At 39.0% G+C, this 27,511-nt stretch overlaps 1 long non-coding RNA gene across 2 annotated transcripts in view; it reads right to left on the bottom strand.

Moving 5' to 3' along the window:
- The window catches only part of LOC122233161, a 205,785-nt gene that overhangs the window by 44,238 nt on the left and 134,036 nt on the right, over positions 1-27,511 (bottom strand). For both annotated transcript variants that reach the window (XR_006210642.1, XR_006210643.1), the window contains exon 2: positions 2,044-2,135. This is a non-coding gene — a long non-coding RNA (uncharacterized LOC122233161). The remainder of the gene's footprint in view (positions 1-2,043; positions 2,136-27,511) is intronic.

Raw genomic sequence — 27,511 nt, 5'->3', positions numbered from 1 at the left:
AAACCCTTCAAACTTAATCCAACAAAAATGAGGCATTTGGTTCATTTCCTTCAGTTTTTCTTTTCTTTACCTCCAAGAGACTTTATCACAAGTTTGAGATAAGGCAGTTTGACAAAACCTTTTACCATTTGTGCAATTCAGCTGTCCAAAATCACCCCTGTTTTCTCCTTGCCAGGGCCCAAGAATGAACCTAAGTGGGAACTTCTCATTTATAACAAGGAGGAATATAAAAATAAGTGGAATCAGAGAGTTAAAAATATCCAGAACTTGAAGTCCAAAAGCTAGAAGATCACACAAATATATGAGGCTCAAGCATCAGTATTTTTTTCCCCAAGACTCCAGGTAATTTTTTTTTAATTTTTTTTAATGTTTATTTATTTTTGAGAGAGAGAGAGAGAGAGAGAGCACGAACGGGGTAGGAGCAGAGAGAGAGGGAGGCACAGAATCCGAAACAGGCTCCAGGCTCTGAGCTGTCAGCACAGAGCCTGACATGGGGCTCGAACCCACAAACCATGAGATCATGACCTGAGCCGAAGCCGGATGCTCAACCAACTGAGCCACCCAGGCACCCCTCCAGGTAATTCTAACATATAGCTAATGTTTGAGAAATACTGGGTTAGAGACAGAAACAGATCTTCCCATAAATTGATAATGGCCACGTGAGACCTTAAGCATTCCCTGGAACCTACGTTGAGGGGAACGAATGGCAGCAAATACTTCAAGATACAGCTCTAGTCAAGCACATTTGATTTCACAACCAGGTTCTGGCTCTCTTGAAGCTGAAAAAGGAGGAGGAAGAGAAGAAGGCATAGAAGGAGGAGGAAAATACAGATAAGAATGAGGAGATGAAAGAAGAAAAAGAGGAAGAAGGGAGGAAATGTATTAACAATAGCAGCAAACATTTATGTCGCACTAACTCCACACTAGGCACTGTTCTGAGTGCTTTGATCTGAAACTTCAAAGCAACCCCATGAGGCTCATGGCTCCACTGTGCAGAAGGAGCTACATTTTGCAGTTTTCTATAGTTTCGACCACACATGGGATAGACCCTGGTATCCCTGGGGACAAAGCAGGTTTTACACTCTGTTTCCTGCTTGTAGGATGTTGGGGGCTGATGAATCATGGTCTCCAACAGTGAGAGACCATATAGCCTTGCTCTTGGTTTCTTTGACAGTACAACAGTCTCAATCGCTTTAGTAGATTTCTTACCCATTGGATGGCAGGTAGTTAGCTCATGAACCAAAAAACAAAAACAAAAAGAAAACCCACACACACAGTTGTTGTTGTGTTGTTTTCCTTAACTTTTTCTTAATTTGCTCTATTTCTTTGTTTCTTTCAACTCCTTAGTTCCAGACTGAGTGGTGAACACCTTGGACTCATTCGCTTCTGTTAGAGAGCCACACTTTCAGTCTTGCTCTGTTTTCTAAGTTATTAGTCCAATTGAAATCATTTTCTGGACATTATTTAATCCACTGAGAGGTTTCAACAGTGAGTGGAGCAGCTATACTCTTGATTTTATCATTGCTATAAGCATCAATTTTAATTGAATTTTATCCCTCAAAACATTTCTCAGTTTTATCTTCTATTTGTTGTTGACAGTGAGTGCCTGACAACCCCACATATTGCCAAATTTGTGACTAGTCTCTAATCCCTTTCATTCATGCTTGCAAATAAGGATATTCTTTGCTAAGGTCATCTCTGTATGTGATCTTTTATGAAATGTAGCCAGCATCAGTCAACACACACTATTAATATCTACTTTCCCAAAGTCTTTCCCTAAGGATACAGGCTCATTAATTAGCTACTTGATCTGCCTTCCATATTATCAAAGATTTTACCAAATAACTTGCCATTGCAAAACATCCTTCTGGATTCTGATAACAGTCTTGCAGTCTACATCTAGTCCCTAAGATAATGCACATATTTCATGTTTTGTTTTGTTTGTTTGTTTGTTTTTATTATGGCAGCATCCTACTTTTAATTGCCAGTTAACCACTATAAACGCTCAGTGGCTTAAAAAAGTATGGTTTATTTCGTACTCACATCATATGTCCGTCACAGGGCAGCCAGGGGCTCTACTCCATGTTGACTTCACTCTTGACGTTAGAGCAGTCACTGTCTAGACTCCTCAGGTGCTGTGGTAAAGTAAAATTACACAGTTTTACATAACAGAAATTGGACCCTCCAATCTGAAAGTGAATGATGGTCCCATTATTCACAGCGCATTGACCAATAATAGCTGCATGGCCCCACCTACAACAGGGCCAAGAAGTGAATCCTACCATTAAAAGAACAGCACTACTGAAACCACACCCCCTACAATGTAATCTCCACACTACACCCAACTGAGTTATTTAATTATGTTACATATGTCACTGCTCTACTCAAAACACTCCAATGGCCTCCCACCTCAGTTAGCAAAGAGCCTAATTTCATACAATGGCCTCCAAGACCCTCCATCATCTGGCTATCTGCTACCTCTTTGCCTCATCTCCCACTCTTTCTCTCTCTCTCACTCTGCTCCAGCCACATCAAACTATTTGTTAGTCCTTGTACATGTCAAGCTTCCAACTGAGTCAGTCTTTGCATTTGCTATACCCCTCTCCCCCTTGGCCTGGAATATTCTTTCCACAGATATCTTCATGGACCACCCCTTCACTTTGTCACATGTCCACTCTAACATCATCTTACCAGAGAAGTCTTTCCTAACACACCTATATAATATGCAACCCACTCCTCTGATGCTATTTTCTAACCTCCTTGCTCTGCTTCATTTTTCTTTAGGTCTGAGTATTGCCTAGCATAATACATATTTGTGTTTATTGTGTGTATTCCCCCAGAAAATATTAGGTTCTTGAAGGAAAGACATTTGCCTGCTTTATTCACTGTAAGACCTTAGGAGTCTAATGTAAGCCTGGCATCTAGTAGGTGCTCAATAAATCCTTCATGAATGGATGAATGAATGAATGGGCCAATGAACACAGTGCTACTCCAAGGGCAGCAAAGTACTAAGACATAATATACCATAAGGAGTATCTGATTTTTGGAGGAAAAAGAAAAAGATGAAAAGAAAGTTAGCAAAGACTTTTTTCTTCTTCCCAATCTCTCCTGTAACTTGTCTGGGTTAGTAACAGGATCAGTATTTATTTAGTAAGAGGATAAGTTAGTAATAGGACACAATATACCGAGGAAGTATACAGGCCTAAATTTCTTTTTTTTTTTCCTCTCTCTTTTTTTGCTGTGACTCTTTAACCTCCACTGATTTTAAAGTGTATCATGCTTATATTCTCAGCACTAAAACATGTGGTTAAGGAAAAGAGAAATGTCCTTAAACTGAAAACTAAGACAAAACTCTGCAGACACTTGGAAAAGAGAGTAAATGATGTAATCAGGAAATACTTTTGCCTTGAAGATCTATGGTGACAGTTCTAACATAATATAACAAGATCCAGATTAAAAAGTCATCAATCTGTATGACCTATCAGGTGATATTTTCCCAATTAAACAAAATAGGAAACTAAGACACTGAGCAGTGTAACTGATTATTTACAGTCCAAGAAATTATGAGAAGAAGTAAGTCTACTACTAGTTTCTGACCCCTGGCTTATCTGTTCCACATCTATGTCCACATTTTGGCCTCATTCTATATTCATTTGAAGCAGGATTAGGCAATTTGTCCTTGACAGCAGAACTTACATTTGAGAAAACCAACATCACACTCTAAAATAATAGATAAAACATTTCACATAAGCATGAATGTCAAATGTAAAAATCTACATAGTAGAGAAATTGGAAGAGTGTTTATAAATAAATAGTTCAGTATCCTATTTTTCCTGAGAACAAAAATGACTACAATTTTGTTGATTGCTCATCTCCTTTTCTCTCTCTTCCTTAACAACAGGCTGAGTTTCTCCTGGGCCTAAAACTGGCCCTAAATATATATTCATGTGAAGACTCATTGACTCTCTGGTTCAGTGTTTCCTGAGTAGTTTTCCTCATAAACTCCATTCACATCTTTCAAAACACAAATTTTCAAAATCATTTCTAATGTAAATTTAGGATACAAATTGAGTTTGTACACCATTACTAAGTGGAATTGATTCCAAGTGCAAAAGGCTGGTTCAACATTCAAAAATAAATGTAATCCGGGGTGCCTGGGTACCTTAGTTGGTTGGGCATCTGACTCTCAATTTCAGCTCAGGTCATGGTTTCAGGGTGATGGGATCAAGCCCTGCATCAGGCTTTGCACTGACAGCATGGAGCCTGCTTTGGGTTCTCTCTCTTCCTCTCTTTCTGACCATCCCCCTTCTTCCCTCCCTCCCCCTGCTTCAAAATAAATAAATGAACTTAAAAAAAATAAATGTAATCCATTATATCAACAGGCTAAAAAGTAAACATCACATGATCCTATCAATAGATACAGAAAAAGCATCTGAAAAAACATAATACCCATTCATAGAAAGAGCTCTCAGTAAATTCAGAATGGGGGAATATTTTCAACTTGATTGTATATATTCTTAAAAAACCTATAACCAACATCATACTTAATGATGAGAAACTCAAAGCATTCTCACTAAAATAAGGTATAAAGCAAGGAAATCGCCTTTTATCACGCCTTTCAACAACGTACTGGAGGTTCTTGCTAATGCAATAAAGAAAAGACAAGAAAAGGTATACAAATTGGGAAAGAAGATATAAAACAGCCTTTGTTCACATGTAACATGGTCATCAGCACAGAAAATCTGAAAGAATCAACAAGAATAACAACAAAAATGCTTAGAACTAATAAGTGATTAGAGCAAGGTTACAAGACACAAGTTTATTATACAAAAGTCAATCATTTTCCTATACACAACAAGTAGAACTTGATATTAAAAACACAATACCATTTACACTGTCACAGAAAAAAGAGAAATATTTAGGTATATATCGAACAAATATGTAAATGATCTAAATGAGGACAACTACATAACTGATGATTAAATCAAAGAACTAAGTAAATGGCGATTTTTTCCATGTTCATGAATAAGAAGACTTAATAATATCAAGTTTTTCCCAAACTTGATCCACAAATTCAATGCAATCCCAATTAAAGTCCCAGGAAATTATTTTGTGGACATCAAAAACAAATTATAAAGTTTCCGTGGAGAACATAAGACCCAGAATAGCCAATACAACATTGAAGGAGAAGAACAAAGTTGGAGGACTGATGCCACCCAACATCAATACTTCATATAAAGTTATCGAAACCAAGACAGTGTAGTATTGGCAATAAAATAGACAAATATATCATTGGAACAAAATAGCCCAGAAATAGACCCCCCCCCATGAATATACTCAATTGATATTTGACAAAAGAGGTGCAGTGGAGCAAAGATTGTCTCATCAACAAATGGTGCTGGAACAACTGGGATGTTCACATGGAAAAATACATACATACATACATATATAGAGAGACAGAGACCTTAGATATATATATCTAGACAAAAGTTAACTCAAAATGGATCACAGACCTAAATACAGAATGCAAAACAATCAAATCCCAAGAATATAACATAAGAGAAAACCTAGAAGGTATGGCAATGCCTTTTTAGACACGTCAAAGCCATGATTCACAAAAGAAATAATTGATAGGATAGACTTCAATAAAAACGTCTGTTCTGTGAAAGACAATATCAAGAGAATGAAACGACAGCCACAATCTGGGAAAAATATTTGCAAAAGACACATTATCCAAAATATACAAAGAACCCTTAAATCTCAACAATAAGAATCCATTTTTTAATGTGCAAAAGACCTTACCAGACACCTCACCAAAGAATATATACACATGGCAAATAAGCATATAAAAAGATGCTCTACATCATATGTCAAAAGGCGAATGTAATTTAATACAATGAGATACTACTAAACATAGACAATTAGAATAGCCAAAATCCAGAACACTTTCAATACCAAATGCTAGCAAAGGTATAGAGCAACCGCACCTTGTCTAAATTGTTGACGGGAACACAAAATGGTACAGCCACTTTGGAGGACATTTGGAAGTTTCTTACAAAACTAAATATGCTCTTACTATAGGATCCAGAAATCACATTCCTTGGCATTTACCCAAAGGAGCTGAAAACTAACATCCACCCGAAAACCGTGACACAGATGTTTACAGCAGCTTTATTCATAATTGATAAAACTTGGAAGCAACCAAAGATGTCCTTCAGTAGGTGAATGACTAAATGAACTGTGATGCATCTAGACAATGGAATGTTATTAAGCACTAAAAAGAAATAAGCTATTAAGCCACGCAAACAGATGAAGGAAGCTTCAATACATATTACTAAGTAAAAGAAGCCAATCTATAAAGGCTACTGCTGTATTATTCTACCCATATAATATTCTGAAAAAGGCAAAACTATGGAAGCAATAAGATCAGTGGTTGTCAGTTTGGGGGAGGTGCAGATAGGCAAAGTACAGAAAAGTTTTAGGGCAGTGAAAGTAGTCAGTAGGATGCCATAATGATAGATATATGTCATTATACATTGGTCTAAACCCACAGAATGTACAACACCAAGAGTGAACCCTAAGGTAAACTATGGACTTGAGTGGTTATGATGTGTCAACATAGGCAGATCCCTGTTTAAAAAGAAAAAGAAAAAGAAGAAGAAGGTACCATTCTGATGAGTGATGTTGATAACGGGGGAAGCAATGAACGTGTAGGCGTATGGGTATATGGGAAATCTCTATGTCTGTGTCTTTAAAAAACCACAAACTGCTCTAAAAAACTAAAGTTTTTTTTTAAGAAAGAGATTCTTTCAAAAAATTCAATGTGTCAATTAGTAAAAATTTTATTACATAATAGGTTATTCAATATTGTGACTAATATGTAATAGAGGCACAACAACAACAAGATACCTACTTTTCTCAAGTGCACACAAAACATCTTTAAAGATTGGCCATATGTTAGCTTGTAAGACAAGTTTCAACATATGTAAAAGAATTGAAATTATACAAAGTATGACCCCGATGAAATGAAATAAGCAATCAGTAACACAATGATTTGGGAAATTCACCAACAGGTAGAAGTTAAACCTCGTGACCTAACCAAGAGGTCAAGAAGAAATAATAAGGATAATCAGAAAATACTCTGAGATGAAAGAAAATAAAGACACAACATACCAAAACTTAAGGGATATAGATAAAGCAGTACTCAGAAGTTATGCACATAGTGACCACACAGGTTTTGAGCTAACAATAAGCTAAGTCATTAGAAGACCTCATTGCAACTGTTCCCTAAACGTGGGCAATCTTCAGGTGCCCTAGTGAAAGGAACCCTTTACCAGCTGTAATGACTTGAGTCACTTCCCACCTTCATCCGCCATGCAATTGCAAAGTTTTGATCCAGTCCAACCAAGGTATATTGCAGATAAAGAATCTGAGGTATAGAGACAATGTCTCTGTCACACAGAGGATAATGACAGAGCCAGTGTGCAAAACCAGGATCTGGGTGCGTTTTACATCAAATCATGCCTAAACCTGTCACATTTCACACATACACAGCTGCCAACTCATGATTTTGATGGTGTTAATAAAGTATGATAGAATTTATTAAATATGCTTATTTCCACATGATACTCCTAGACAAACAAGATTAGGAAGGAGCTCAAATATAAATATAAATAATGTTCAGCTGTGTGAGGTTAATACATCAGTAAGTTTTCTTCTTATAGGATGTCCTCATTTTCTTGATTTCAGAAATTGTTTTCCATCAGTTCAATTCCTTGGGGTGGACACTTGCTAAATTCATGACTGTATGCAGTGGTCCGGATACAATGTGTCCTGAAATTTGTGCAACTATTCTATTGTGAAGTTATCTCTGGAACTGATTGTGCAGTATCACGCCTGCATAGGGATGGCAGGATAAAAATATGTGTCCCTTTTTATTAGTAAGCAGGACAATGGTGTCTCTAGCAGGCATAGAGAATGCAATCCTAAAATCCATCTAGCTTCTTGCTCTCTTCTACAGAGTACAGATGCCAATTTTTGTCATCCTGAGATTTATCTCTCATCTTCAAGGAAGTCTCAAAGGACTTGTAGTAAGTTTAGACCCTATTCAAATCAAGGAAAAGTTATTTTGTCACATCCTGAAAGAGAGTAGCCCGAAACATTGTGGAGGTTAGTGTCAATCCCTCCAGAATAAGCCACCATGAGGTTGCTATTGCAGCTTTCTGCACAAAAGCCATGGATATCTCCTCTCTAGGATATTTGAAAGGTCAAATAAGTATTGATTTCTGCTTCTTCCCATGAAAGACAAACAGCTGCAGAAATTTCCCTCCCATATTAAACAACTAGAAAACTGAACAAAAATATAATACCTCACATAACTGTTTCTCACACATTGGACACAGGCAGCTCAGGATGGTGATCCCTGAGAAAAGGAAGACAAATAAGGTGAGCCCAAAGACGGCATCACCTTATTGCCTTGGAGAGTGTTCTTGGCCACAGCACAAAAAAAGAGCAGGCCAAAGTGGCCCAATCTGTTTCACTGAGTTGAGAAAACAGAGGTGGCTAGAATTTGTGAGGCACTGTGTGGAAAAGGAGAAAACAGTACAAAAAGAGAGCAAGCTTCTCCTGAAGATTTGGCTAACTACTGATCTGTGAATGAGGGAGAGAAAACTACCCGATTCCAGGGTAAGAACAATAAGAAAGCAGAACACTTTCCAGAGTTCCTATGGAGCTCTAGGAATAGCTAACTTTTGAACCAGCTAGAGTTGAAAGACTTTATGACACATTAAGTATTGATAGAATCCTCAGAAGAGTATCACCTTAGTAGTGGGGATAGAAGCCCTAGGCTAAAAAGCATTTGGGGAGCACCCTAACAAAGCTTAAAAACAATCTTCAAAAATATCTAATGGGTTCAGTTTAGCTATGCACTGTAACAAAATCCAACACTCTTTGAAGGAATACAACAAAATCCAACAACTAATGATAGAAGATTCACAGTGCACGAAAATCAATTGTTTTTCTTCTAGCAAATCATTGGAAACTGAAATTAACAAACACTACCATAACATCAAAATTATAAATATTTTTGAATCCAGCTAGAAAAAATACACGCAGGATCTATCCACTAAACACTATAAAACATTACTGAAAGAAATTAAAGAAAAATAACTCAAGAGCTATACATGTTCCTGAATCAGAAGTCTTTTTTTTTTAAGTTTTTAATGTTTATTTATTTTTGAGAGAGAGACTGACAGAGTATGAGTGGGAGAGGGGCAGAGAGAGAGAGAGGGGCAGACAGACTCCAAAGCAGGCTCCAGGCTCTGAGCTGTCAGTGCAGAGCCCAATGCGGGGCTCGAACTCACAAACTGGGAGATCATGACCCGAGCTGAAGTCGGATGCTTAATCGACTGAGCCACCCAGGTGCCCCCTGAATCAGAAGTCTTAACATTATTAAAATGTTAGTTCTTTTCAGATTGATGTATAGAGTCAGTACAATCAATCCCAAACAAAGTCTTACATGGTCTTGTTATAGAAATTGGCACTGCAATTCTAAAATGTAGGTAGAAAGGCAAAGAATGTAGAATAACCAAAATAATTTTAAAAAGAATAATATTGGACTACTCACACTATCTGATTTTAAGACTTACTATAAAGTCACAGTAGTCAAGAGAATGTGGTTTTGGTACAAAGGAAAACATAAATACATAGCAACAGAACAAAATAATGTCCGGGAATAGATCCAACATATATAATCAATATTCCACAAAGGTGCCAAAGCAACTCAATGGTAAAACAACACTTTTTCCAACAAACAATGTTGGAACAATTTGTCAGCCATGTGAAAACAAAGACACTTAGCTTACACAGCATACAAAAATAACTTAAAATACATGACACACCTAAATAAAGAACCCAAAGTTATAAAACCTTTAGAAGATGGCAAAAATATTTGAAGTTTTGGATAACACAACAATTTCTCAGGTAGGATATAAAAAGCACAAACCATAAAAAAATTGATAAATTGGCCTTCATCAAATCATCAAAACTGTAACTTGATTTTCTTTGAATGATTCAGTTAGGAAACAAAAGTCAAACTGACTGGGAGTTAATATTTACATAATATATGTACATTACACAGGACTTCTATCCAGACTATGTGTTTTTTAAAACTTCAATACAAGCTATGCAATTTTTAAAAGCTGAAAAAAATAAAAACATAAAAAAGCTTACTGCATCAAGGAAGATATATGCACATAAAAAGCTGTAAAAGTTCTTTCATCACTAAGTAAGCACAAATTAAAACCATTGTAAGATTACACTATACAGTTACTACGCTAAAATCACCAAAACATATAACTACTAGAACAGCTAAAACTTTTAAGGCGGTGATACTACAAAGTGAAAATGTAGACCTGGAAATCTTGTGCATGGTTGGTGAAAATTGACCACAGCACATCTATTATAAAAATCAGTTTGAAAACGTAATAAAATTAATACACAGCTATCACGTGAGGTGCATCTGTGTCCTCATTGAGGGGGGAGGGGTGGGACTCCGTCCCCTGTTCCTCTTCCTTCTTATAAGAGGCACAAGAACACACACAGGTCAGTGGGAGGGTAGCAAAGTATTTAGGTGTGAGACATCTTGGTTTATGTGTTGACTGTTCAGAGGAATTGCTGGTAAGCCCAGCACACAGAGAACCTAGGGTCCAAAGAGAGTTTCAGCCACCTTGCTTGGAATAAAAAGCTTTCTGTCCTAGGAGTCACTGGACTCAGGGGCAAGGTCCTCTTCCTGGGAAAAGGAGGAGCAGCTGTTTCTACCATGTAACCTAGCATGAGCTCTCAGAGTCACTATAATCTTGTATGTTGAAACATGAGATCCCTTAAGCCTCCCCCCCCCCCCCCACCGCCATGGTGGTACCTGTCACCCTCATGCTAGGTTCTGGACAGAATGAGAAGAGAAACCGTGTGAAGGTAAATAGAAGGTCAAATTACGGCTATCATTTCTGCTAACAGCTTTGGGAAGATATAGCTTAGGAGGAGGCCATACAGGCTTCTAAATACTCAAGTGCAGAATTAAACAGACTCTCCCACTCTGTTGGCAACAATTCTGACCTAGGGAGACTATCAGTGAGAGGAGATGAGAAGGATTTACAACTCTTATGATCAGATGGAATCATAAGGGGAAAACAGAGGAGCTGGAACAGGCATGTTTGGCTTTTTCTCCCCAAATTTGCCAGCTGGGAAATTATTATGCCTCCTATAAGGCAGAGTGAGTAAAAGGGAAGGGAAGGCAAGTGTTAACACAGATGGAGCTCACTTCCCATGGACGGTGGCATCAGGAATGGAGAACAAACGTCTCATACCAGGAGTATTCACCTCATTGTTAATCTTGATTAAATTATCCTACACAACGGGAGCTCCTTCTCCAGACCAATTTCATACATATAAATCCTATACATGTGTAAATATATTTCTAAATTTCCTACGTATACATCATAAGGTTTTAATGAACATATCCAGGCAATTTTGTGTTCCGCGCAGGTAACACATTTCTTGATAAGCAGGTCACTCAACCCCATCACACACTTGCATGCAGACAGACTCTGATCGCCCTCCTGCAGGAAGTCGCACTAGAAACTTGTACCTTCAGTGGTGGCATCTTGGCTCCTGACCACCACGACCTCCTTTTCAAAGGAGGTAGTCAAAATGGGAAGGTAGTCACACTGTGTAGTCTTCCACATGCCAGAACAAGGATAGAGGCTCATGGCAGAGCTAGAGCTAAGGCAATTAAGAAATGTCCCGATATTGCTGGAGCACCTGGGTGGCTCAGTCAGTTGGGTGTCGAACACTTGGTTTTGGCTCACATCACAATCTTGCGGTTCGTGGGATCGAGCCCCCGTGTCTGACTCTGCACTGGTGCTGTGGAGGCTGCTTGGGATTCTCTCTCTCCCTCTCTTCCTGCCCCTCCTCCACTGACACATTCATGTTCTCTTTCAAAATAAATAACTTTTTTAAATTAAGAAAAGAAACACATATATAATGTTATCACCTTTGTCCGGCCAACGGAGGGGGAACGACATAAAGCAAAGATGTGCCTTTTTTAAAGATATATACATTCCAAGACATGTGATGTGCAGATATTTAGAAACAGGTGACTCACATTTGAGTTAACAATTATAATGCCAAATTTTTCTTTCCACAGTTGAGAACTGTCATTCCTCTAAAAGTAATACTTTCAAATCTGCTTTCTCTCTCTAACTTCAACTCCTATTCCCTCATCACTTGGGCATTGTCTCTCAGAAAATCTACAAGCTTTCAGGAGCTTCCCCAGGATGTCAGATCATCTGCCTCATTCTTCAGAAACATCAAGAGTTCTTTCCCACATCCCTATCCCTTGGAGATCAGTGATATAGCTCTACAACTCCTTTTAAAAATGACACTTGCATTATAGTTTTGGCGGTGTCCTGAAGCAGTCAGCAAAATCTCAATTCTGAGTTGGTAACAGAAAAATATTTTTTTAATTAAGCACTCAAGGTTAGAAGAGGATGTCATCCATATTTCTAGTGTGGGCGATCATAGGGGACAGGTTTTCTGTTGATACAGCTTTTCTTGAATTGTCTATCTGGGTAACTATTATAAAGATGATGCACCAAAAACCACCGTGGAGGAAAAAAAAAAAGTCATACACCAAGATCTGTCAATGAACAAGAGAGTTAGGACTTTATCAATTAATTATCTCTCAATATAAAAACTTCAGTGCTTCCAAGACAGCCACATAATTGTTCAGCAACTTCTAAAATGAGCACAGCTTAACTTGTATAGAGTCAGAGGCTACTAAATATGGCAGATTTGGGGGACCATTCTGTCCACCCTGTCTCAAGACCCTCAACAACATCCCGTGTTAATACAACAGGAGAGAATAGTCCACCACCTCCAATCTACTGCATTAGAAAAGGCAGAGAGTTAGAAAATTTTATCCTACTGTTACTGAATACCTTCTATTATCTATTAATTGTCTTAATTATGTCTTCTGAAACCACAAAAAGTAACTCAAGTCTTTTGTTAACACAACTGGTGTCCTGTCTTCTCCAAGCAGGAGAAGTCTCATTAAATGCTCAGGAGACTCAAAGGGCAGACCCATCATCAGGCTGATTGCTTTAAAAAAATCAATAAATGTTTTCACTTTTTATAGATTCCTTGGGAAAAACGGTTTTCCAAAAATGGAGTTTCTCCAAAATCACTCCATTGTATCTCATCACTTTATTTCTTCACAGTTCCAGGGTTTCAGAAGTAGACACCTGTTTTTCTGGCATCTCTTATAACCTTTTCCCTTCATCTGGGGAATAACCATCCCACTTTTTCTGATTTGCCCTTGGCGATTCAAAACTATCACACTAAACGCAATACCGTTCAGATTTTATACACAGAGATGTATATTAGATCTATACCTAGATATAAAGACAGAGGACGTTTTATATACATATATAGGTACTCGTTCATATAACTATACATATATAGGTATCCTTTATATGTAGATACAGATGCAACTTTTGACTTCTGACATACAGAACTAGATTTATCTTATCTCTTCATTTGTAACATTAGGTCATTAACGTATTACACATTGGTTCAAATTTGTCCACCCTTTCTGCTTTATTTCATATTTTCTTCCCTCAAAGTCAGCCTTTTTGCATGTTTGTGCTTCGAATCCACCTCCCACAAATCTTATTTCTTGTGTATATGCATTATGTATGTGCATGTTTATTTGCATAAGCAGCATTGAGCTACACAGCTATTTGATTCAATGTTAATATTCTGATCTCTTCACATTAATATATGTACAACTAGTCTATCTGGGGGGATCCTGTGTAGTATGCCCTCAGAAGAATATTTCATTCTCCATTTATTTTTCTGTTTGTTTCTAGTTTGTTTTCATCTCTTTGCTACTCCAAATATGATTAACATTCTCATACATGTTACTTTGTGTACCTGGGCAAGACATTTTCCAAGCATTACACCTGACTGTGCAATACTCGGCCTTTTGATACACACACATTCAAATTCATCTGCCAAATTCTTCTTCAAAATAGCTGTACCATTTTCTCTTTCACAGAAGTGCATGAAGGTCCTCATTCACTAGATCCTCCCTACCCCTTGGTTTAGCTTACCTAGCTAAACTCCAATGGCCATATACATGTTAGTCACTGAGATCAGTCTCCTAATTTGAGTTTTGTTTTCTAATTTACTAGTCATGACCATGATTATACTTTGTCTCCCCAGGAAGCAATTTTCTGCAGCCAGTCTCAGGCCTTAACTGACAGCCTGCATTATTTCTTATTTAATTTCATTCAAAATTTATCACTCTCGTTTCAAGGAAGTGACGAACAACCATACAAATGGCACAGTTACCTGGGACAGCATTTCCTAAAACCCTATAGAAAAAAGGACCTCGTCCTTCTCAAACTTTTGCTAACAGCATTTTTTTCCAAATGATCTTTTATGATTTATCATTTTTTTTATTGAATGATGCCCTCACACCTCATTTCCTTCATTGTACATAATGCCACTTGACCACGTGTAATGTAAATCCCCCTAGCAAAGGAAAAATAAGAGAGGAGCAGGAAGAATTAATTTCTTTTTTCCAGCCATCACTTTGCCACGTCTTCCGTAGCAGACATGGAGGTGACTCCCAATATCCCCCGCTGTCTGGGAGTCTAGGGCGTGTTCCCCTTTTATCTCAGAAGTGAAACAAAGGAAATAGCCCATCTTGTTAAACACTCATTCCGATCCCACTCTCTATGTGATGAGCTTCCTACAACTGCTACGTAAAGTGCCAGTTGAAACCAGGCCTGTCATAGATACTTTTACAAAATATGAACAGTGCTAACTACCTTAAAGTGAATCGATTTCCACTGAAAGCGTTTTAACCTCCTTTTAGGTCAAGAAATAGCAATTTTCCGAGCTTCACTGTAACCTGAGAATTAATCCTAAGAGGCAGGTGTGCAATGCATACCTCATTCGTTCCACGAAATTCACTGAAAATGCCTTTGTATGGGACTGTCCTTGTAACCCCTCTCCCTCCTTCAGGCTGAGGTGTGGTTCTTGGGCAATAGAGTAATTACTCGCTGAGGGTATTCTTTCACAGCGCAGATCGTTAATCCATTATTTTCTTTGAAAACAAAGTCAGGTTAGACTTGAGGGAAACATAAGACAGGAGCCTGTTTTCAATTTGTGAAGATGGAGCGGGCATTGGGTGAATTTTACAGATGAGCAAACTGAGGCTCTGGGGTGAAAATGGTGCTGGACCTGGGTACATGGAAAAGAATAAAATGACACAAAACCATCACGGGCAATGGTGGTTGCTTCCAGACTGCCTATGTTCTTTGTGAATGACATCTCCAAGTGGGGAGCTCCCACGCGTGGGACAGTCACAAGATGATGATGATAATTACTGTCACTAACAATACGTAAGTGCTTGTTACATGCCAGAAACTATTACTGGTCCATATACTCTATTAATTTATTTAATCCTTCCAACAACCCTATACATTAATATTAATATATCTATTGTAATGACAAAGAAACTCAGAGAAATTAGGTAATCCAGGACCCCAAAGTGATAGATCTCAGTGCACAATCACAGCTGAGCGCCAGTCCAAGGAGGCTTCAAACCACACTCTCTTGTCTCCAGAACCTAAAAAAATACCACATATAACTCCCTCTACACATTTTCTTCAACCAAGAGGTGCCTATCCAAAAATAGGCAGTATAAATCATTGTTCCTTACAACCTAGCAACCTGGACGTTTTGCTCTCTATTCAAAATCAATAGTCTTCCAATGTCTAGAGCCATTAAGGATTCATGGTTCAGCTTTTCTTTCTTTGCCTGTACTAAAAATGGAAGAGCAACCCAAAGTTTTTTCTAATTTCATTCTTCACCAAATAATAATAAACAACCATTCCAGAATCTAGACAAGCCTCACACTATAAAACAATTATCTCAGCTTCTCCCTATGCAATGCTTTGAAATACTTGTACTCGACAGCATGTCTCTCTGGCACTGACACCAGTAGAGAATGTGAATCAGCCCATGGAATGAGGTGTTGGACAGAGTAAATCAGTCCCCTGACCCCTCCTCAATTCTCAGATGACTTCTGTTCTCCCTGCACATTATATCTTTTTTTTTTTTCTTCTGAATGTGATACATTTACTGATCACTAATATAATTCTTGGTTCCTGGGTCAAGGGAGACTTTATGCTGACACATTGGCTGGAAGAAGAGTGGGAACAATTATTTATTTAGAAGGATGACTCAAACTCTCACTCATGTTTTCATTTATGTTTTCCACTTCCCCAGCCAAAGTTCTGAAATGATGTCCTAAGAAGGCTATCAGGGCAAAGAGACACAAGTTTTCTCTGCTCTTGGCTGTCGGTTGTATCTTTCTTCTTTCATTTACTCATTGAAGAATAACTCATCCCTGGTCCATATGAAGGGATTCAGCAGAATGAGGAATATGTGTTGCACCTGGGAAAACGGAATGTGAAAAGCAACGAACTAAGGACAATGAGATGCTTATTTTCCAAAGCAACAGGAGAGAGAAAGCATTCCAAGTCCAAATAAATAATGGCTATTTTAATACAGTAGATGACAGTAGTGCATCACAATTTTTAAAGAACAAAGAAAAAAAAAAAAAAGAACAAAGGACACAGCCCCGTGAGACCCAGAAGCATGGCTCACTGTACCATGACACAAGATATTGAAAGTCTCTGGAATGATGCTTCCATCACATGTGTAAATCTAGCCCTGATGTAGCTTCTAAGCACTTAAAGTGAATAATAGGTACTATAGGAGCCACATTTGGAGAAAGCCAGGAACTGACACAAAGATGTGTGCTTGGTGATGGTGTATTTGATGCAACAGAGCTCGTTCCTCCTTCTGAGTTCTTGAAGGAAAACAACACAGTGCCTGAGGTTGCAGGCAGAGATTCCAGAATGCCTACGATCAAACCTTCATCCCTCCTTGCCTTAGTTGTCTGATCTTGGGGAAGTTATTTAGCCATATTGTTCCACACTGTCTTACCTGAAAAATGGTGTGATGGTAACAGCAAGCTGTCTTACGGGGCTGCTGTGAGGAATGAAGCTACCAATGCATGCAAAGCTCACAGAAGCGCTAGAATTTATTAAATAAACATGTAACAAATAGTAGAAATTCACATGATTCTTAGGGAAGATTGAGGATTAATCATTTAGGGAGGCATTTCAAATTATACAGACTAGACATTCTTGTACAAATATAGATCTCAGACTCTTTCTACCCACACACCTAACTAAAACAACCATGACCACAACGAAAATCTCATTAGCAGCAACTACAAAAAGGGATGCACGTTCATTCCATAAATGTTAAGAAAGAGACACAAGATTCTACAATATCATAGCATGTCTCCTTTCTACCAAGAAGCTACTCTGGCAGAAAAGGAAAGAGAAAAAAACACGATCACAAAAGTCTCACTAATTAATATACCCAAATTGGGTGAGAGGTGAATGTCATGGTGTCTATACCTTTTTCATCATCTAACTCTGGAGAGAGTGAAATGATATGCTGGGGGGGGGGTGGGGGGTGGGGCGGGGAGGAGACACAGAAATGGAAGAAGTAAACAAACAGATTGACTTTTGTTGCTGGGAATGAAAACTCGGTCATCTCATGAAGTCAGGGAAAGGATCTTAAGTGTAAGTGTAAAACTTCCCCTCTACATGGAAATAGACCCTTGGCCAGATAACTGTAAACCCCAGAATGGAAAAGTCAACAACATTTCAGAAGAGAAAGCAGAGCCCAGATATTCTACAAAAGCCTTCACTCCCTTCACTGTGCCACAAATAAAGTAACTAGTTAACTTGCTTTCAAGAGCTAAGTGGAATAATCATCCTCTTAAACAGCCTTTATGCCCAGATCTAATTTCTACTTTGTGATACTTAATATATACATTTAAAACAATGTTTTGTTGTTGTGGATTTATTTCCCCAACAAATATGAACAGGAATTCAGAGGCCATGATGTTCAAAATCGTCCTTCTGATACTCTATATGGACAGCCTCCAGAGAAAAGAAAGGTAAGAAAGTTGTTTAACTCTACAAGTACTTATTTACTCCAGCTACCTGTTTTTTCCTTTTCTATTCTTTTTTATTTCGTTAACATGATTGGTTGGGATGGTTTGTATTTTCATTTTAGTTGCTGTGCCCAGTTACTGCTCCAAAGCCAGAGAATGGGAGGAGCCAGCCTCGGTACTTCCTAGGTTTGCACACTTGTGACAGTGAGGTAGAGAAGAAAGTGTGAGGAGATCAGTGAGAGACTGTCTGTAAGGTCAGTGTACTCGGGGAGGATGCGAGGTCAGAGTGTCAAGGATGAGGTACTTTGACGAGTCAAGCACAGCATGAGGTTCTGTGACCCAGGAGGTAAGCAGAGGCACAGTACTGGGCCTGAAATTCTGCTCCTGTCAGCCATGAACCTTCTACTCCATATGCCCAATTCAGAGCTACAAGAGGCTACGGGGAGCCCTGCTGTTCACAGAGGACTGAAGGCAAGCATGGGCCAGAAGTTTCATCGTGGGAGTTATTTTAGGTCACGGGCTACAATGATTTAGCAAGAAGTTCAGAAGCTATCCCGACAAACGCAATCTGTTTCTTCATCAACTTTGATATTGGCTGTGTCCCTCAGGCACTAAAGGAAGCAGACTTTGTTCTCTGCCAGCACTTGCTTTGCCGAAAGCCAAGAGAGGAGATGAAAGTCAGACTCAGCAGAAACCGTGAGTCGAAGCAAACTTTGAGCTTTCAATCATTCTCACCCTGACTTCTAGCACCCGGCCGGTCTCTCCAAGCCCATTACCACATCCTTCTTCATCAGTGAGAAGTAGGGACTTGGGCCTCCCATTCATCCCCGAGAATAAGATTTTGCTGATTGAAGCTCATGTCTCTCTCTCTTCAGAGAAGACTGCAACCCATCTTCTCACCATTCCCAGTGCAGACATCCCTATAAAGACTCCAAGCCTCCCTCCTGCTGTCATTCTACTCTCACACATCCTTCAAGAACCAATTCAATTCAGGCATCTTCTCCGCCTTGCAGGCAGGCAGCCATGTGTTCAGATTTTGGTTCCATCCACTTCTTAGCTGCGAAACTGTGCAAGTTACTCGACATTTCTGCGCCCATTGTAAGACATGGACCCACGGTGTCACCTCACAAGGTTGCTGTAAGAATTAAATGAGAAAATGTGTGTGTGGTGCCTGCCATATTGGAGGTACCCACTAAATTCTTGCTTTATCTTGATGGGTGTGACGCTCCAATTATTCCAGGCAAATACTCATATCATCTGTTGTTAAAAACAAAACCTGCAAGTCAGGAAGGGTTTTAGTTCCTGAAATTAATTAAAAGAGGTCAGTTTTTTGTATTAGGCAAGGCTAGAGTATGTTCCTTTTTATTAGTATTATCTTCATTATTATTAAAATAGCATTAAAAGCTACTATTTAATAAACACTTTTTATTATTACACTTAATCTTTTCAACGGCTTTGTAGTAGGTGTTTTGGTTATCTGTTGAAATCATTCCAAAACTTAGCAGCTTAATACAGCAAGTGATTTAATACACCTTATGAATTTGTGGCCAAGGAATCTGAACAGTGCTCAGCGGAACAATTCTCCTGCTCCGTGTGACATCAACTGAGGTCACTTGGGGTGGTGCCAGGCTTATATGGAGAATCCAAGATGGCTTCGTTCACATGCCTGGTATGTTGGGATGGCTGGAAGAATGAGCTCCTCTGGAATAGTCAATTGAAACACCAACAGATGGCCTCTCCAGCTTGGTAGTTTCAGCACAGTCAGACTTCATAAATGGCAGCTCAGGACTCTCTGCAAGCCAGGAGATAGAAGCTGCCAGTCCTCGAAAGCCAATGCCCAGAAATTGGCAGACTGTCACTTCTACCATATTCTATCAGTCAAAGCAGTCACACAGCCTACTTAGATTCAAGGGGAGGGGACAAAGACTTCATCTTCTGATGGAAGGAATGTGAAAGAATTTGTGGCCCTCTTTAATCAACTAGTAGGTGGCATTATTATCATTATTATTTTGCAAATACAGCCCAAGTTTCATAGTAGCTGATTGACTTGCCCAAGACCACACAACTAGCAATGAAAGAATCATTCAGGATGTCTAGCCCTCATGCCTACTCTCAAGTCTTAACCAGTCATTTGCTTGTTCTTTCACGCTCTTATACAGACACACACACACACACACACACACACACACACACACACACACTCCAGCAGAGGTGGAAATGAATGCTCATTCAAGCAGTTCTGTTACCTTCATGGAGGAGCACCATGGGAATTGTAATGGCAATCGGTTTCCCTCCCACAATTGAAAAGTTGGTTAATGTATTGGCACTAATACAGCACCTCTTCCCATCACAGCAGAATTGGCTGTTACTGTTATAGTTGGATGATGGCCACTTCTCCCTCCTTTGCAAAATTTAAGTCTGTGATGTTCTCGTCAAGGGAAATGATGATGGAGTTACAACAGGCCCGTGATTAAATTTGCTCGGCAACAATCCGTAAATAACCTACACATTCCATTTTGCCGGCTTTGATTTGGTCCCTAACTTGCACAAAGGGCTGACTTCCAGGTAGTGTGATGGAAAATAAGCCGGGGTGTGGGCAAGGAGCCACGGTGGCAGGGGGAGGAGAGGGAGAGTCTATGTGGGAGCCAGACTGGTCTGGGAACTTCAATGTGAAGTGATAAGCAGATGGGCATCTTAAGAAACCTCAAGAAAAAAATGTAAAGCATTCGGCCTCTCTCTTGCCCTTTTCAACTGTCTACTGAAAATCTCTTCCCTCCTCTCCCCACACTCTGCCTGTGGCAGGTGGGCTGGGACAGCTCACTTGGATTCTGCTGGAGTCTGACTATGGAATGGAGTTTCCACTCCCTCTCATTGCAGGTGATTTTGGTGGAGGGAAGAGAGGATGAGGGATGCCATTTTTCCTGGATCATAAGATGCCATTATTGTATGATAAGGATTCTCCTCGATGTTGGTTCTCTCACTGTACAGAGGCTCCAAACTCTGTTCCAACTTATATAAAGAAAATGCATTATTCCCTTGCTCTAAATGCCACCAAAGAGACACTGGTAATGAGATGGGGGGAAAGAGAACAAAAGAGCTAGATTAGCCAAAGCAATGTAGGCTCTCCAAAACACACTGACAGGGAAGGTCTGCCAAGTAGCACAGGTTCAATTCTTTCTGTAAAATTACCGTGTAAAAAGAAACAAGGACTTCATGAAATCCCTCCATGCACAATCTTACATTATCTTGGTCTTTTAGTCTTGATGTCCTTTCCTGGCCCTATGTAATTTTAAGAAAGGTAAATTGAGACGAGCATGCTTTCTTTTTTATCAGATAGCTCTATTGAGGTACATGGTTTTGTTCCATGCCATAAAATTGACCTGTTCAAGTACACAATTCAACAATCTTTAATAAAGTCACATATTTGTGCAACTGTCTAATTTTAGAACATTGCTATCACCCCAGAGAGAGCCCTTATGTCTTCGTGCACTCACACCCCATTCATACCTCTAGCTTCAGGCAATCACCAATGTACTTTTCCTCTATGCTTGGTTTTTCTGGACATTTCATATAAATGAGATCATACAATGTGTGATGTCTTGAGTCCGGCTTCTCTCATTTAGCATGTTTTTGGGTTCAACAATCTTAAAGAATGTATTAGTACTTCATTTCCTTTTATTGCAAATAGTACTCCATTGTATGGCTAGACCACATTTTGTTCACCCGTTCACCAGCCAATGGACATTTGGTTTGTTTCCACTTTTTGCTCTTAGGAATAATGCTGCTATGAACATTCATGTGCAAGTCTTGGTATAAGACATGAATTTTTTTTCTCTCTTGGGTAGATACCCAAGAGTGGAACTGCTGGGTGACATAGAATATCTATGTTTAACATTTTAAGAAACTGCCAAACTGAGGCGCCTGGGTGGCTCAGTTGGTTGGGCGTCCGACTTTGGCTCAGGTCATGATCTCATGGTCCGTGAGTTCGAGTCCTGTGGCAGGATATGTGCTGACAGCTTGGAGCCTGGAGCCTGCTTTGGGTTCTGTTTCTCCCTCTCTCTCTGCCCCCTGAACTCATGCTTTGTCTCTTTGTCTCTCAAAAATGAATAAATGTTAAAAAAAATTTTTTTAAAAGAAACTGCCAAACTATTTCCCAAAGTGTCTGTACAATTTATATCCCTAGCAGCAATATATAAGGGTTCTAATTTCTCTACGTCCCCACCAAGAACTGTTTGTCTGACTTTTCTATTATGGCCACTTTGTTATACGCGAAGAGGTATCTCATTGTGACATAAACATTATTAAGATTTTCAAGCAAATACTTTTGCCAACACTGCCATACATGAAGAAGGTGGAAGGTTTTCACATTTCAATGAAAACATCTGTCTCTTCTCTAGGCATTTAGAGACTCAAAGGAGAAATTCACTAACTCTGTCTAGGGGTTAATTCCAGTTCTCTTGGCAAATAGGTCCAGTCATCTCAAAGGCTTATGCGTATGAACAGACTGGAGTTTTATTTCTTGTGTTAATGGAACATGTTAAACAAATAACCTCTGTACATTATTGAAAAGATTATCTCATATAAATGGGAGATGTTACAATATCTCCTAGTATTTCCTACTCAACATGCCCATGACCCCTTGGTGTTATATTCTCCTATATTACCCACCTCTTACAGTAGACTAATTTCCAGTCTGGGCAACCAATATTAAGTTAGAAAATATTTGAGCAGGCTGTAGAAATGCTGTAAGTTGATACCCAAAGACAGGATCCTAATGAAGAAAGACAGTATTCTCCGAACAGGAAGTCATTAATCAGAAAATTGATTGGCAAAGACAGATAAAGCTGACTAGCAATAATGGAGATAGGAAGAACTGATTGTGAGCAGACCCCTGAACAAAGGCACAGATTTAATCATATCACCTCACACTGGTAGGGTGGAAACAAAAGCTCACTTTTGGTGAACGTGCAGCAAGAAAACTAGCAAATGACATAACAGTCTTATGATCAGTAATACTCATCCAATTAATAAATAACTTCTATGCATCTTGTCAACTGAGGGCGACCAACTTTTCCCATTTGCCTAGGGCTAAGGGCTTTCCCACAATGTAAGACAGACAGTGCTAACACAGAGTCCCAAACAAGCTGCACTGGCCGGTCATCCTATGTGTCCTCAAACATGGAGCTCTATGAGGAAGGCAGATAAGAAATTTGGTAGAAAAGGCTACCTAGCTGGGAGTCAGGATGTCTGAAGTTTAGTTGTTGTTTTTATCTCTCTCTTAGTAACTGTCTGTGACATAAGGAGTAGCTTGACCCCTCTGACCATATGGGGTATGAAAATGGGGGTTCTCAAAGATCTTTTCTAGCTCTGACATTTTTAAATTCTTCAGATGTGTATGCTTATAACTGCTTTCTTTTGCTGATCCATAACCCGCAGCCAGTAGAACCAGGAAGACAAGATAATTAGGTATAGGAATATGACATTCAAAAATCAGAATTTTGCCACTTCTCACACTTTAAGGGTATTAATTAATAAATTGTCCGTGGTGTCCATGGCATCAGTTCTACCTCTTCTAACTCTACAAGAGTGAATAACATTATGGTAGTAAGATATCAAAGACAAACCTTTTTCTGGTCCTGGAATCTCTCAAAGAACCTAAGTTCTAATCCTAAGAGGCTAAAGCTGGGGATCCTGGGTGGTTCCGTCTGACTTCAGCTCAAGTCATGATCTCACAGTTCATGAGTTTGGACCCTACACTGGGCTCTGTGCTGACAGCTCAGAGGCTGCAGCCTGCTTCAGATTCTGTGTCTCCCTCTTTCTCTGCCCCTCTGCTGCTTGCTCTCTGTCTCTGTCTCAAAATGTTAAACATTAAAAAAATGAAAATAAAAATAAAAGAGGCTAAAGCTTTCATCATAGGATTCAACACAGACTCTGACTTTACTTCCAGAACTTAGCACAGTACTTATCACAGTACCTGTACCATTGCTGATTTCAAATGAGCAAACAAATATCCGATTTTATTTTATAGTTAATATGCCCCAAATAGCTGGGGAAGTTTTTTTCTTGTTTTCTCATTTTTTTCATTTTTACAAAGGTTATGATAATAATAATTAACTGATACCAGATTTATAAGCATTAAATGGGAAAGTGTAAATGTATATAAAAACATTTTATAAATAACAATGAAATACACAAATGTACCCCATTAATGTATCCTACTAAAAAAAAAGAAAGACACCGAGCTGGTAGACACGGGACTATACAGTCATTCAAGACTCAATGATTTAGATCGACATTCATAGAGCTCTGTCTACATTGCCATTCTGAAAACCAAAGTAGTTTTAGAGTTTATAGAAATGTGATTAGTTAAATGTATATATGTATATGTACATATATATGTGTATATAATATATATATATATATATATATATATATATGATGAAAGAAGTAAAATGCTGATATAGCTTAATTCCATTTAAAACCCATAAGTTTAGGGCATAAAATGCAATTAATTCAAAACAACAATAAGTCCAGGTAAAAACAACAAGCAAACAAATACACACACACAGACACCCACCACCACCACCCAGCAAGTAATTACTTAGGAAGGAATTAGATCCAAACTTGAAAATCAATTCAGACGATTAGTTCTCTACTTTTTAAGGCAACTGTCACTTATTTTATTATGAAGCCAGGGTTTTCAACCTCTGCACTGCTGATATTTCAGCTGGATAATTCTTTGTGGTGGTGGGGGGGTGGGGTGGGGGGCGCTGCTTGTGTATTGTAAGATAACTAGCACCATCCCTGATCTCTACCTACTAAACACCAGTAACAACCACTCCCAAAAGTCCTACCACATTATGATGAATGAAAAACATCTCCAGACACTGCTGAACATCTCTTCATGCCAGGTTAGAAGGAGGGAGGAGGCTGTTGGCAAAATCACCCCGATTGAGAACCACTGATCTAACCCAAGGGTTTCTGAACCAGCTTGGAGAAATCCAATAAGACACTGAAATACTTATATAAGAATTACATTGTGACCATTCTGTAATAGTTTACACACTTACCTACAATTATTACATACCATAAAATAATGTCGCTTTTGCCCTTAAACAAAATTGAGACTTTCTGTCTACAATACTCCTACCCCTTGGAAATAATGTTGTTTCTTTGACCCTTGGTCTCTGTGGTAGTTCAAATGCAACTTTGTTTACCAAAGTCACATTTGAAAAGGCATCCATCTGTAACAAGCAGTCAGGCCTCTTGGTAACGTTTTCTATTTCAAAAGGTTTAACTTGTCAAATCTTAAAAACTTCTCTGATATGGAAACTCTCCATCATTGTGTTAGTTCTTTCATTCCAGGAAAGCTTCTACCAATAAAATAACTCATGTTTCTTGCAATGAATGAAAAACACGTTTTTGTTTTCACTCTTTGACAAAATATATCATAAGAAACACAGATAAGATTGTTTCAAGATCTTCTCCAAAGCAATGAGAATTAATGGAAGCAAACATTTTCTGAAACATAATAAAGATCTGTGGCTTCTCGAACAAGCTCCCTCCCTCCAATGCATAATTGGTTGATAAACATTTATCAGAAGGAGCTCGATGAACTTATTAAAGATAGGGGACCTCTAAAGTATCACGTCACCTCCACCTAGGCAACTATACACTACACAATTTCTCTTGAACATCTAAGTGTCTAAAACTCAACCTAGCCAAAATGATCATTTGTCCCCCCCCCAAGAACTTGCCTCTTTTCTGAATTATTTATCTCACGGATCGTCCCCTTTATTTCTTCCCACCCAGGATAGAAACATCAGAATTGTACAGACCCAACCGATTTCTCATATGCACCTTTGTCCTTCTATTCCACTGCCAGAAACTTAGCCCAGGCCTCATATGTAGTTTCTGTAATGTTGAAAAACGTTAACAGTGTCTTGTTATATAAGCCGAGTTGTCTTCCTGCCAAATTACCTGAGACATGCATGCGATCATATCCTCTATCCACATCCAGAGACAATTTACAGACATACCAGAAACACCACCATCTAGACATGTGACCCTCTGCTGCTCTTCTCAAGGTCTGAGCTCCTGTACGGCACACTTGAACCATACTCTGGGGTCTCGGGAGATGTCATGTGGCTCCGGGACACCACAGCTTGGGTCCTGTTTCACTTCCTGCTAGGAGTGTTCCTCTCCACATTGTTCACCTTTTTTTTTTTTTATTTTTTAAATGTTTATTTATTTTTGAGAGACAGAGACATGGCATGAGTGGGGGAGGGGCAGAGAAAGAGGGAGACACAGAATCCGAAGCAGGCTCCAGGCTCTGAGCTGTCAGCACAGATCCCGACATGGGGCTTGAACCCATGAACTGACCCGAGTCGAAATCATGACCTGAGTTGAAACTGGATGCTCACCAACTGAGCCACCCAGGAGCCCCCACAATGTTCACCTTTTGAACATCTAAGTCCAACTCCTGCTTTTTGTTTTGTTTTTGTTTTTATGAAAAGTTTTGAACCTTCCCCAGTATGGAAAACCACTCTCACATTTGTGCCTCACTGTACTTCATTTATCCCAGCACCAACACTTCTCTGTACTTTGTTTTTACAAAGTAGAAACGGTCTATACCACTGGATAGTGAGCTCCTTAACACCATGCGTCAGGTTTTACTCATCTCTATATTCTCTTGTGCTCCCTTAATCTGTTGAAAGCACATAGAATGAATAAAAAAAATGCATGAGTAAATGAACACATAGCCTTGGGCTAAGTGTGGGATAAAAGTATTTCTAGTAAATATCTACAAAAAATTATTGTGACACTGAATCAGAAGGGTCTCACACTTGTAAGTACAAGAGACTACAAGAAAGGCTATGTTAATAAGTGGATTTAATCCATTGCTAGGATAAAGGAAACATCAGATGTAGGAATGTCATCCCTTGGGCCCGACACATTCAGACATACGTTCAGTCTTTGATCATACATAGCAAAATGGAAATTTCAAGAAATCCAGAAAAACTGACCAACTGAAATGGTTTTTATTAGCCCTTCTTTACAGAAGCCCTTCTGCTTGGGATTTCTTCTAACCTCTAAGGAAACCTGGAAACTCAGGCTGATTTAACTTACTTGACCCTCGGTGTGAACAAAGAAGGGGCTATTTTTGAGATGAGCCCGCTGGCATAACAGGGAGTCTGCTTCAAAGTGGAGAGGGTATTCTCAATCTTTTTATTGCCCTCCCTGGCTCATTAACTGTAACATCCTGCCATAACATTGTTACCTAATTTGGAGCTCTGACAAAAAAAAAAAAGTGAATTTTCATGGAAATTTCATAAACATGGCATATTCCTTTCTTCTTTCATTATTTCTAATTTATCTTCTTGGAAGCAGGCCCACTCATCTTAG

This window comes from Panthera tigris, chromosome D4 (assembly GCF_018350195.1).
Source record: "Panthera tigris isolate Pti1 chromosome D4, P.tigris_Pti1_mat1.1, whole genome shotgun sequence".
Classification (NCBI taxonomy): domain Eukaryota; kingdom Metazoa; phylum Chordata; class Mammalia; order Carnivora; family Felidae; genus Panthera; species Panthera tigris.
This window is presented reverse-complemented; position numbering and strand designations above follow the sequence as displayed.